Genomic DNA, 11,404 nt, shown 5'->3' with positions numbered 1-11,404 from the left:
TTCCCTCGGGAGAGTTCTCTCAGAAAAATTAAAACGGATTATAAAGAAAGTTTGGGGACCCCCGCTCTAACCACTAGGCCACTGAGCTCTCAATATCATTTTAATTAATTGCACTTTTGAATTTGGATTAATCACAATTGCGGTAAATAATTTTCTTGCCCAATTTGTATTAACTTAAAAAACATGCCTTCATTTTCACAGCTTTAATTCAATAACCTAGATCAGGGGTGTCAAACTCATTTTAGATCGGGGCCCACTTGAAGAAAAATCTACTCCCCAGTTGGCCAGACTGGTAAAATCCCGGCACGATAACTTAAAACTAAAGACTACTTCAGATTGTTTTCTGTGTTTAAAAATAGAACAAGCACATTTTGAAATTGTACAAATCATAATGTTGTCGTTGTTTTTTTTTGTTTTTTTTTACAATTACCTGTTGCGGTTAATAGTATATACATGATAATGATAAATGGGTTGTACTTGTATAGCGCTTTTCTACCTTCAAGGTACTCAAAGCGCTTTGACACTACTTCCACATTTACCCATTCACACACACATTCACACACTGATGGAGGGAGCTGCCATGCAAGGCGCTAACCAGCACCCATCAGGAGCAAGGGTGAAGTGTCTTGCTCAGGACACAACGGACATGACGAGGTTGGTACTAGGTGGGGATTGAACCAGGGACACTCGGGTCGCGCACGGCCATTCTTCCACTGCGCCACGCCGTAAAAGGTAGTTCCCTGACCGGGAATCGAACCCGGGCCGCGGCGGTGAGAGCGCCGAATCCTAACCACTAGACCACCATACTTTATTTGTCGTTATTTATATTTTCTGAATAAATTACGTGATTATGTGTTCATCAGTCAACTCATTGGTGTTCATTTTCAATCTATTAAGATGAAAAAATTATATCAAAATCAAATCATTTGGGGCGGCATGGCGTAGTGGGTAGAGCAACCGTGCCAGAAACCTGAGGGTTGCAGTTTCGCTCCCCGCCTCTTACCATCCAAAAAATCGCTGCCGTTGTGTCCTTGGGCGGGACACTTCACCCTTTGCCCCCGGTGCCACTCACACCGGTGAATTGAATGATGAATGATAGGTGGTGGTCGGAGGGGCCGTTGGCGCAAATTGCAGCCATGCTTCCCCAGGGCAGCTGTGGCTATGAAAGTAGCTTACCAACACCAGGTGTGAATGATTGATGGGTTCTACATGTAAAGCGACTTTGGGTACTTAGAAAAGCGCTATATAAATCCCAGTTATTATTATTATCATTATTATTATTATTATTATGAAATCACAGTATGTTATTTATGTAGTTTGATCATTTTCCTTGACTGATGTACTAACATCATGTAGTTTTTTTTGTACATATGTAGCATCATCTACAAAGATACAAATAATTGCTATTGCGACATCCAGTGGACACATTTAGAACAGCAGTTTCTTTCATTCAAACATTTTAGGTTCATTATTATACTTGGCAAACTCATCCTGCGGGCCGGATAAAACCTGTTTGCTGGCTGTACGTTTGACAGCCCTGACCTATATTATACTGAAGAAATTGTTTTCCCTTTATCTTATGATCAGAAATGTTTGGACTTTTCAAGTAGGATAGAATAGACTTTATTTATCCACACCTGCAGGAGAGAATCGCTGCGATGGAGCTAAGTGCAAGTTAAAATAAGACCGGCAACTTATTTGGGAAAGTACATTTCTCTGCTAACTAGTTATCTATTCAGGTAAAACCTGAAACGCCAGCATCGCTACGACGGTGTTTTGATGGGAGAAGACGCCTGCTGCTGAAGAAGCTGCCCCAAAGCCTGAAAGAAAGTGTGCACAAACTACAATTAAATCTACAATTGAAAAATAATACATATAAATAAGCTAATCGGCTGTCATCTTTGGTCTTCAGATGCAGGAAGTTATCTGTATCGGTATCGGCTTGAACAAAAAAGCATCATGCATCCCTAATTTTTAGGTCAATATTTTAACTTTTTTCCGTTATTTTACACCCATTTGCTCTTTTATTCCACTTTGTGATTTTTTTTTTGTTATAGTATTTTCAAAATGTACAGCAGGCCATTAAAAAAAATTGCTGCGGGCTCCCCCCCCACTAAAATCATTTGTATTTAATCGGAGGTCAGATCAAAGACAAAAAAAAACATTTAATTTTTTAAAAGTAACAAAAAATTTCAAGTTTTCCTCCAAATAGGAATCTAACTTGGCAGCGAATATGCTGTTTAGGGGAAGTTGTGAAGCCGCAGGTCAGGTTGTGTCACAAGAATACTGGTCAGGTCTCTGGGGATTCAACTGGTTTAGAACAGAGAGGAACTGGAGGTGTACAAAGGAGACACAGGTGGACAGAGAGCCCACATCCTCGAAAGCAGGGAGAAAGACACACACACACACGTACACACACACACACACACACACACACACACACACACACACACACACACACACACACACACACACACACACACACACACACACACACACACACACACACACACACAGATCAAGCTTCATATCCTCTAACTAGTATCAGTTGAAACTTAAAGTTGTTCTCGTTTCACCCCTCACCTTTCTTCGGTTTCTTCCAGGTGTCTTATTTTGCTGGATTGAAACTTGTAAATTATGCGACACATGCAAAACCTATTCACACAATCACGATCATTTCACACACACACACACACACACACACACACACACACACACACACACACACACACACACACACACACACGCACGCACGCACGCACGCACGCACGCACGCGCACGCACGCACGCACGCACGCACGCACGCACGCACACACACACACACACACACACACACACACACACACGATTATCATTGACAATTTCTTAATGATAATGACAATTATTCTTAATAACACTTTAAAGAGGAACTACACTTGTTTTGGAATGTTGCCTGTCATTCCCAATCCTTATGAATGACAAGAACACATATGTCTTCTTATATTCATTCTTACTGAAGTCATCTTACAATTAAGCTAATGGGAGTCATGACGTCACTGTGTCTACTGCACACATAGAACCCACTCAAAAAAACATCCAGAAAGTACTCCATTAACATTTCATGACCAGAATATTAACCAAATATTAGCAATATTGTTATTATTGATCACAAAGAGGTAACTTCCCCTATGCTGCTGTATTGACATCATGAGCTGGTGAGCTGCTCTCTCGCCTCTGAGTTGGTGAAAGTTTATTCTAGATTATAAATCATGCCTCTCACCTGGATAGTAGATTATTGTTGCCATAAACCGAAACGTTTGTCAACTCGGACGTTCAACTTTGACTCGAAAATGGCGAAAAAGACATGAAAAGACTCGTTGGAACCCACCCTTTTTTTTTTAACCCTTCGCGGGGATTATGATCCTTTTCTTAATCCACATGGCAATATATGAACATCCCATCAGTCGGCATCCCAGTGAGAGCAGACTTTGTACAGTAAGTGATGTTTTATTTGAAGGAAAAAGCGATGTGATGCATTTGTGAAATTACTGGAATGCGCCACCTTATACCTAAAATGATCAAAATATGTAAATATTACATGTTATTATAAAAGTGTTGTTACTACATTAGAGGGGTGTCAAAAATTTTTTTTCCCCAATTAATCAAGATTCTTATTTGCAACGATTCCTAATCGATTAAAAAACTTTATTAAAATCAAAAGTTATTTTATCTGTCCTTTCCAGACCATTCAGGCAAATCATATTGTTGATGTAGATGCCCATATCTGCTGTACATATTTACCTTACACAAGAGAAGTGTTGGATACTTCTCTTGATGCCTTATTTGTACTCAACTTTATTACCGTTTTTTACAGTTGCTAGGACACATTTCCCAATACTTAGGTCACTTTTTTCAAAACTCTTCACACAGTGAGCACAACAGAAGTATAAATGGACTAAACTGAGGATCAATTGTCATTGCTTTGACACAAAATGCATTCAATGACTACACCTTTCAAATGACATTAATTCTTTTCTCACTTTGACACAACAACCACCAAAACACTGTGTACTTACAGGCCAATTTGCACATGCTTACATACTGTTTTCAAAACTGTTAAACTTAAATTCTGTCATGACTTGGTCCTGGGTGTTTGCTTTTCCGGAATGCAACGGAAAGTTGGCTCGGGCGAGACGGGAATGTAAATACATGATTTATTTAATATATCAAAATAAAGTTCAAACAAAAAGCGCACACAGTGGCGGAGAACAAACTATGAAACCAAAAGACTATAGCAAAAATAAACAAAACTTACTTGGCATGGACTAAAAGGAGCAGCATGAACGATGGACATGAAATCAAGTGTCAGAAATGTGCCGAGCATAATTGTGGGATGTCACCAGACAGACAAACTGAAAACAATGAACTTAAATACTACAGACATGATTAACGAAAACAGGTGCGTGACTCAAAACGTGAAACAGGTGCGTGACGTGACAGGTGAAAACTAATGGGTTGCTATGGTGACAAACAAGAGTGCACAATGAGTCCAAACGTGGAACAGGTGAAACTAATGGGTAATCATGGAAACAAGACAAGGGAGTGAAAAGCCAGAAACTAAAGAGTCCAATAACTAAACAAAACATGATTACGCAGACATGACAAATTCAAAACAATAACATAATACAAACTTGAATAAGACAGCAATTTGCTACAATTGTACAGTAATATTTTAATGAAATATATTTTAAATCGTAAAATGAAATGCTATAAAAACCATTGGACAAATCCACCAACCACAGCTGATTCTTATTGTAGATGAACATCTACACAGGTGTTACTCTTTCAATTTCATTACAAAAGAAGACAACTGCTGAGTAGTTTTGCATTGTGATGTAAACATGGACCCAGGCAGAAATAGACAAGTGCCTGAAAGAGGAGGAAGGGAGGAGGAGAGGAATACGTGTGCGTGGTGGAAGAAGAGTGATCGGAAGATCAAGAGCTGTAGTCTCAGATGAGATCCGAGCTACTGTAATTGATCATGCAGTAAATCATGGTCTCTCAATGAGAGTGCAACGCTCAACAGTGGCATCTATTGTTAGAGTTTTCCGGCAAACCAACAGGTAACTTGTATTCTGCAAGGACATTTGACTGAGTTGCACATTACAGAAGTAAATAGACTTGTGTGTAATTGCTTTTGCATATCTGCTTAGGACTCAACGGTTACCTCACACAGGTGGGAGAGGAAGGATGTTCACTGATGTGCAGGAAACTGCCATTGTTGATATGGTCTTCAGAAACAATTAGAGATGTCCGATAATATCGGCCTGCCGATATTATCGGCCGATAAATGCTTTAAAATGTAATATCGGAAATTATCGGTATCGGTTTCAAGAAGTAAAATTAATGACTTTTTAAAACGCCGCTGTACGGAGCGGTACATATGCGGTAAAATACAGACGTACTCTAGTTTTCTCTGGACAGAAGCTGTGTGCCTTCATTGTTTTTGTAGCTGTTGTTTTGAGGCATGTTTAAGAAAAAAAAAAATTACTTTGTGAAAGTCAAAGTATAGTATTTCCCATAGTTGTAATGGGTATCAAGATTATCTCAGGGAGAGCATGTCCCAAATTCCAAGCTGTTTTGAGGCATGTTAAAAAAAATAATGCACTTTGTGACTTCAATAATAAATATTGCAGTGCCATGTTGGCACTTTTTTCCATAACTAGAGTTGAAGTTGTTCTCTTATTTTGGAAAAACTTGTTTTTGATTGATTGATTGAAACTTGTATTATTGTGTTAATTCCACGACAGTACATATTCCGTACAATTGACCACTAAATGGTAACCTAAATACGTTTTTCAACTTGTTTAAGTCGTGGTCCACGTTAATCAATTCATGGTAAAGTTACATTGTTTAATGCATCCAGGGGGGCATCACAACAAAATTAGGCATAATAATGTGTTAATTCCACGACTGTATATATCGGTATCGGTTGGTATCGGTAATTAAGAGTTGGACAATATCAGAATATTGGATATCGGCAAAAAAGCCATTATCGGACATCTCTAGAAACAATGGCATAAAACTCACTGAGATTCGAGACAGAGCCTTGCAAGACAACGTTACTTTTGCAAATATTCCCAGTGGAAGCATAGCAACTATGTCTAGAGTCCTGAAAAAACATCAGGTAAGGATGAACCAGTTGTACACTGTGCCTTTTGAGAGGAACTCTGAACATGTCAAGCAACTCAGGAAGCATTATGTCCAGGTAAGATCACAATAAAATACAGAACTGTTTTTGAACAAAACCAAACACACACAAAGACAACTTTTTAAGTAATGTTTACTACTGTAACAGCTTATGTTGCCTTGTGGATTTATTTTAGAGAATCATGGAGATTGAAGCCAGGCAAACACCCCACATGTTCATCTTTGTGGATGAGGCGGGTTTCAGCTTGGCCAAAACACGGCGACGAGGAAGGAATGTGACTGGGAAGAGAGCCACAATGGATGTCCCGGGCCAGAGGGGTGCCAACATTACAATGTCCACTGATGGACTGCTGTTACACAAACCACTAATCGGGCCCTACAACACTGAACGTCTCCTTGCGTTCCTGCAGGGTGGAGGACAGAGTAAAATAACTTGCACTGAGCCTGGTCTATAAAATCCGCTACACCTCCCTGATACCGAAGTACATGTCAAACTACTTCCTTAACGTAAATGACCGCCATAACCACAACACCAGGGGGAGCTCTACTAACCACGTTAAACCCAGATTCCGATCTAACAAAGGTCTTAACTCATTCTCTTTCTATACCACATCAATGTGGAATGCGCTCCCAACAGGTATAAAAGAAAGGGCATCTCTATCCTCCTTCAAAACCGCAATAAAAGTACACCTCCAGGCAACTTCAACCCTAAACGAACACCCACCCCGGATTTTTGTTAATAATCAAATGTAAATAATCAAATGCAGATATTTTTCTTATGCCTTCTGATCTCTCTCTCTCTCTCTATGTCCACTACTTGCTGTACATATCCTACCAAGTCAGACCTACACTGTTTCAATATCCATTTCTCTGTTCTCAATTGTTGATGACTGATGATAACAACCAAACCTAACCCCCCCCCCCCCTCTAGACCCCGAATTGTAAATAATGTAAATAATTCCATGTATACACCCTGTTGATTATCTTGTGTGATGACTGTATTATGATGACAGTATATATGATAGTATATATCTGTATCATGAATCAATTTAAGTGAACCCCGACTTAAACAAGTTGAAAATATCATTCGGGTGTTACCATTTAGTGGTCAATTGTACGGAATATGTACTTCACTGTGCAACCTACTAATAAAAGTCTCAATCAATCAATCAATGATCTCTATGGAAGGGTTGTGCCAGGTGAGGAAAGGGATGGAGAGAGACAACATTTATAATTGTATGGGACAAGGTGGCATTTCACCACTCCTGGGCAGTCACCCATTGGTGTGAAGCCCATCCCACCTTACTCTCCATTCCTCAACCTCATAGAGGAATTATTTTCCTCATGAAGGTGGAAGGTTTATGACCACCATCCACATGATCAAATGTCCCTCCTGGAAGCAATAAATGCTGGATGCCTGGACATATCAGCAGAAAATTGCCAGGGATGGATCAGGCATGCCAGAAGATTATTTCGTAGGTGTATAGCCCTAGAGGACATAAGGTCGTAAGTTCAAACCCCGGCTGTGTCATACGAAAGACTATAAAAATGGGACCCATTACCTCCCTGCTTGGCACTCAGCATCAAGGGTTGGAATTGAGTGTTAAATCACCAAAATGATTCCCGGGCGCAGCCACCGCTGCTGCTCACTGCTCCCCTCACCTCCCAGGGGGTGATCAAGGGTGATGGGTCAAATGCAGAGAATAATTTCGCCACACCTAGTGTGTGTGTGACAATCATTGGTACTTTAACTTTAACTTTAACTTTAACTTTTATATTACCAAAAATGATTCCCGGGCGCAGCCACCGCTGCTGCTCACTGCTCCCCTCACCTCCCAGGGGGTGATCAAGGGTGAAGGGTCAAATGCAGAGAATAATTTCGCCACACCTCGAGGGTGTGTGACAATAGTTGGTACTTTAACTTTGACTTAATAAGATGTGATGTGGATGAGAATCTGTGGCCAAATGGAGAAGACTGAGTAGATTAGCATTACTATTGTATCTGTTTTAGTGGATGGTGTGTATACAAATTATTGTATTTTGGAATTACTCAGTGCAAAAAAATAAACAAAAGACATCAAATATATTGAAGCATTCTGCATCATGTCTGATTCTTTCCAGTAACATATAATTTGCTGTGAACTATAAACAGAGATGTCCTTGTTTTACACAAGAAAACATTGTCAAATACTACATGTTGTTAGTGTTTTTTAGCTCATTGTTTTGTGGGTGAAAAAGTGTTTGTTGTCTCTCCACCTTTGTTAGTGTTCTGGAAGAATGAGTTGATTTGAGACATGTAAGACGTGATTTGATACTTTTAGTGCATTTTGAAAGTGAAATGAACTGATGTGACGAGCTGAAAGTTGGTTTGGAGAACTGTGTGAAGAGTTTTGAAAAAGTGACCTAAGTATTGGGAAATGTGTCCTAGCGACTGTAAAAAACTGTAAATGTTGGGGTATAATTTTATTATAGTAAACAAAACCAGTTTTCATTTTAAGTAAGATATACATTAATCAGAGCTGTTTATCTATTTTATGTAGGAATGTAGTTAATCATAGAACTGGCACCCAATGTTATTAAAAAGTATTGATCTTGAATCGAGAATCGTTTTGCATCGAGAATTGATTCTAAATCGAATCATTACCCCCAAGAGGTGAATCATATCGTGTGGTGCCCAAAGATTCACAGCCCTACTACATTACACACATACTTACAGCATGCATATAAAACCTTGATGGAGGTGTTTGAATGTTTTTAGAACACTTTATTGGCAGAATAGAGCGACACCCATTGGCTCCATTGTTAGCTGACTTTTGCTGACGTTTATTTACGTGTTAGAATGCATAAAACAAAGAAGAAAATATGTGTTCTTGTCTCACAGAAGGATTGTAATCATTATTTTATATTATTTTTATATGTATAGTAATAGCAGCAGATACACAAAAATATATGTAGATGTGTGCTAATTGTCAGTAGATAAATAGAGGATATAGAATAGAATATATCTTTATTGTCATTGTACATTGTACAACGAAATTGCAAGCAAATCCATTACCTCCCTGCTTGGCACTCAGCATCAAGGGTTGGAATTGGGGGTTAAATCACCAAAAATGATTCCCGGGCGCGGCCACCGCTGCTGCCCACTGCTTCCCTCACCTCCCAGGGGGTGATCAAGGGTGATGGGTCAAATGCAGAGAATAATTTCGCCACACCTAGTGTGTGTATGACAATCATTGGTACTTTAACTTTAACTTTTAACTTTAGTGCAAATTTATAGATGAAACATAAAAACATAAGAACATTGGTACTAAGATAAAAATAAAAAACATAAATACCAAGCACACAGCTCACATGCACAGTCATTCGTTTTTAGAAAGTGATCTTGAACCTGTTGATTACATACAGATATGATGTAATCTGCATTTCTACTGTATCGCTGTTTATGAAATGTAGTATATTCGCATGTAAACGGCAACAGTCAGTCCTTGTTTTGTGTGTGCGCGTGTGTGTGTTTGTGTGTGTGTGTGTGTGTGTGTGTGTGTGTGTGTGTGTGTGTGTGTGTGTGTGCTGATAGCAACATAGCATAGTTATGTGTCCTGCAGCGCTAACATTGCACTCACATTTGAACAGCTACATCATGCTAGGTTATCTAAAGAGAAAAAACATAATTAAATTTACCACACACACACACACACACACACACACACGCACACACACACACACACACACACACACACACACACACACACACACACACACACACACACACACACACACACACACACACACACACACACACACACACACACACACACACACACACACACACATTTTAGCTGACTTCCAGATAGTTGGCAGACCTCAACGCTTTATTTTAAGATGTGTAGCAAAGCCTGTAAAATAAAATAAATCACAACACTGTTCACTATCCATCCATCCATCCATCCATTTTTTTAATGATACATTTTTTTTTTTTGTCTGGACCCAGGGGCCCAGGCTTAGACCGATCCCCCCCCCCGCCCCCCCACACTCTTGTTTACCTGTATCTCACCTTTTTTGTCAGGGGCGCCGGAAGTTGGCAGACCCGTCAACGATCCTGTTCTGTCTCCCTGTAATGTTTGTCTGATTTTGAATGGGATTGTGCTGAAAATTTTAATTTCCCCTCGGGAATTAATAAAGTATACTTCTGATTCTGATTCTGGTTGTGAAGATTCAGGGCAAATAAGGCATCTTCTAGATGTGGTGTAGTTAGGCGTACCTAATGAAGTGTCCAGTGAATGTTTGTTATCACAAGCCTGCAGATTGAGTTGTAAGAGTTACAACATGGAGGTTGTTGGCCATCCAGTGGGTGAGGGGACAGATGGGATGTCATCAGCCGTTGCCCCGGTTGCTGCACTTTGACAAGATCCTTGACCGCCTGATCTGATGTGGACAGGAAGCACAGGAAGGAGCCCCGGAAGATGATCCAGCACACAACTTCTCCCATAAAAGAGGAAGAGACAACACGCAGACATGCTATGGAAGACTCCTGACATTTGTCAACATCAATCATGTACGCCTACACACATTTAGATCAACACAGCAATGAAGGTTGACTGAAATACCAACACGCCAATGAGATCACAACAAAACGCGTCAAATCAGACCACATATTTCCACAGAAATATTGCTGAGCTGTTCAAGTCTGGTTTCGTATTCGACTGAAACAAAACTTAATGGTAGAGAAGGAAGGTGACGCCGACACTCGAGGGGAACACCCGGGTGGGGCGAGTCTCTTGGGGGAAGCATGAACTTAGTATTGACATGAATCTCAGCCTTTGTTACTCTCATGTTGTGTACGTTGTGAGTGTGTGTGTGGGCTTGTGTGTGCATGTGTGTTTGTGCATGTGTACGTGTTGTGTCAATGCAAAGCAGACAGGATGTGGGAAACAAAGACGGTCACCTCAAATAGGAGAGAACACTGCAGATGGGCGTTTGAATAAAATATAATGTAATGTAATGTAATGTGATGTAAGAATATATTATAATAGAACATAATACAATATAAAATAAAACTAAAATAATATTATATTATAAAATATATTATATATTTTTTTCTGAGAAGAAATCTACAAAATGCAGTTAATTCATAACATCCAGGATGATGCTCCCAGCTGCTGCAGTGCACATTTGCATGATTTAGGGTAAATTATGGATACTGATATGATATGCCGTA

General features: G+C 39.7%; 1 non-coding gene across 1 annotated transcript; it reads right to left on the bottom strand.

Annotated features, from left to right (window-relative positions):
* Positions 1–733: 733 nt before the first annotated feature.
* On the bottom strand, positions 734–808 carry trnae-cuc (transfer RNA glutamic acid (anticodon CUC)). The gene has a single exon. It is a non-coding gene; the product is annotated as a tRNA-Glu (tRNA).
* Positions 809–11,404: the final 10,596 nt, after the last annotated feature.

Source organism: Nerophis lumbriciformis, linkage group LG06, assembly GCF_033978685.3.
Source record: "Nerophis lumbriciformis linkage group LG06, RoL_Nlum_v2.1, whole genome shotgun sequence".
Lineage (NCBI taxonomy): Eukaryota > Metazoa > Chordata > Actinopteri > Syngnathiformes > Syngnathidae > Nerophis > Nerophis lumbriciformis.
This window is presented reverse-complemented; position numbering and strand designations above follow the sequence as displayed.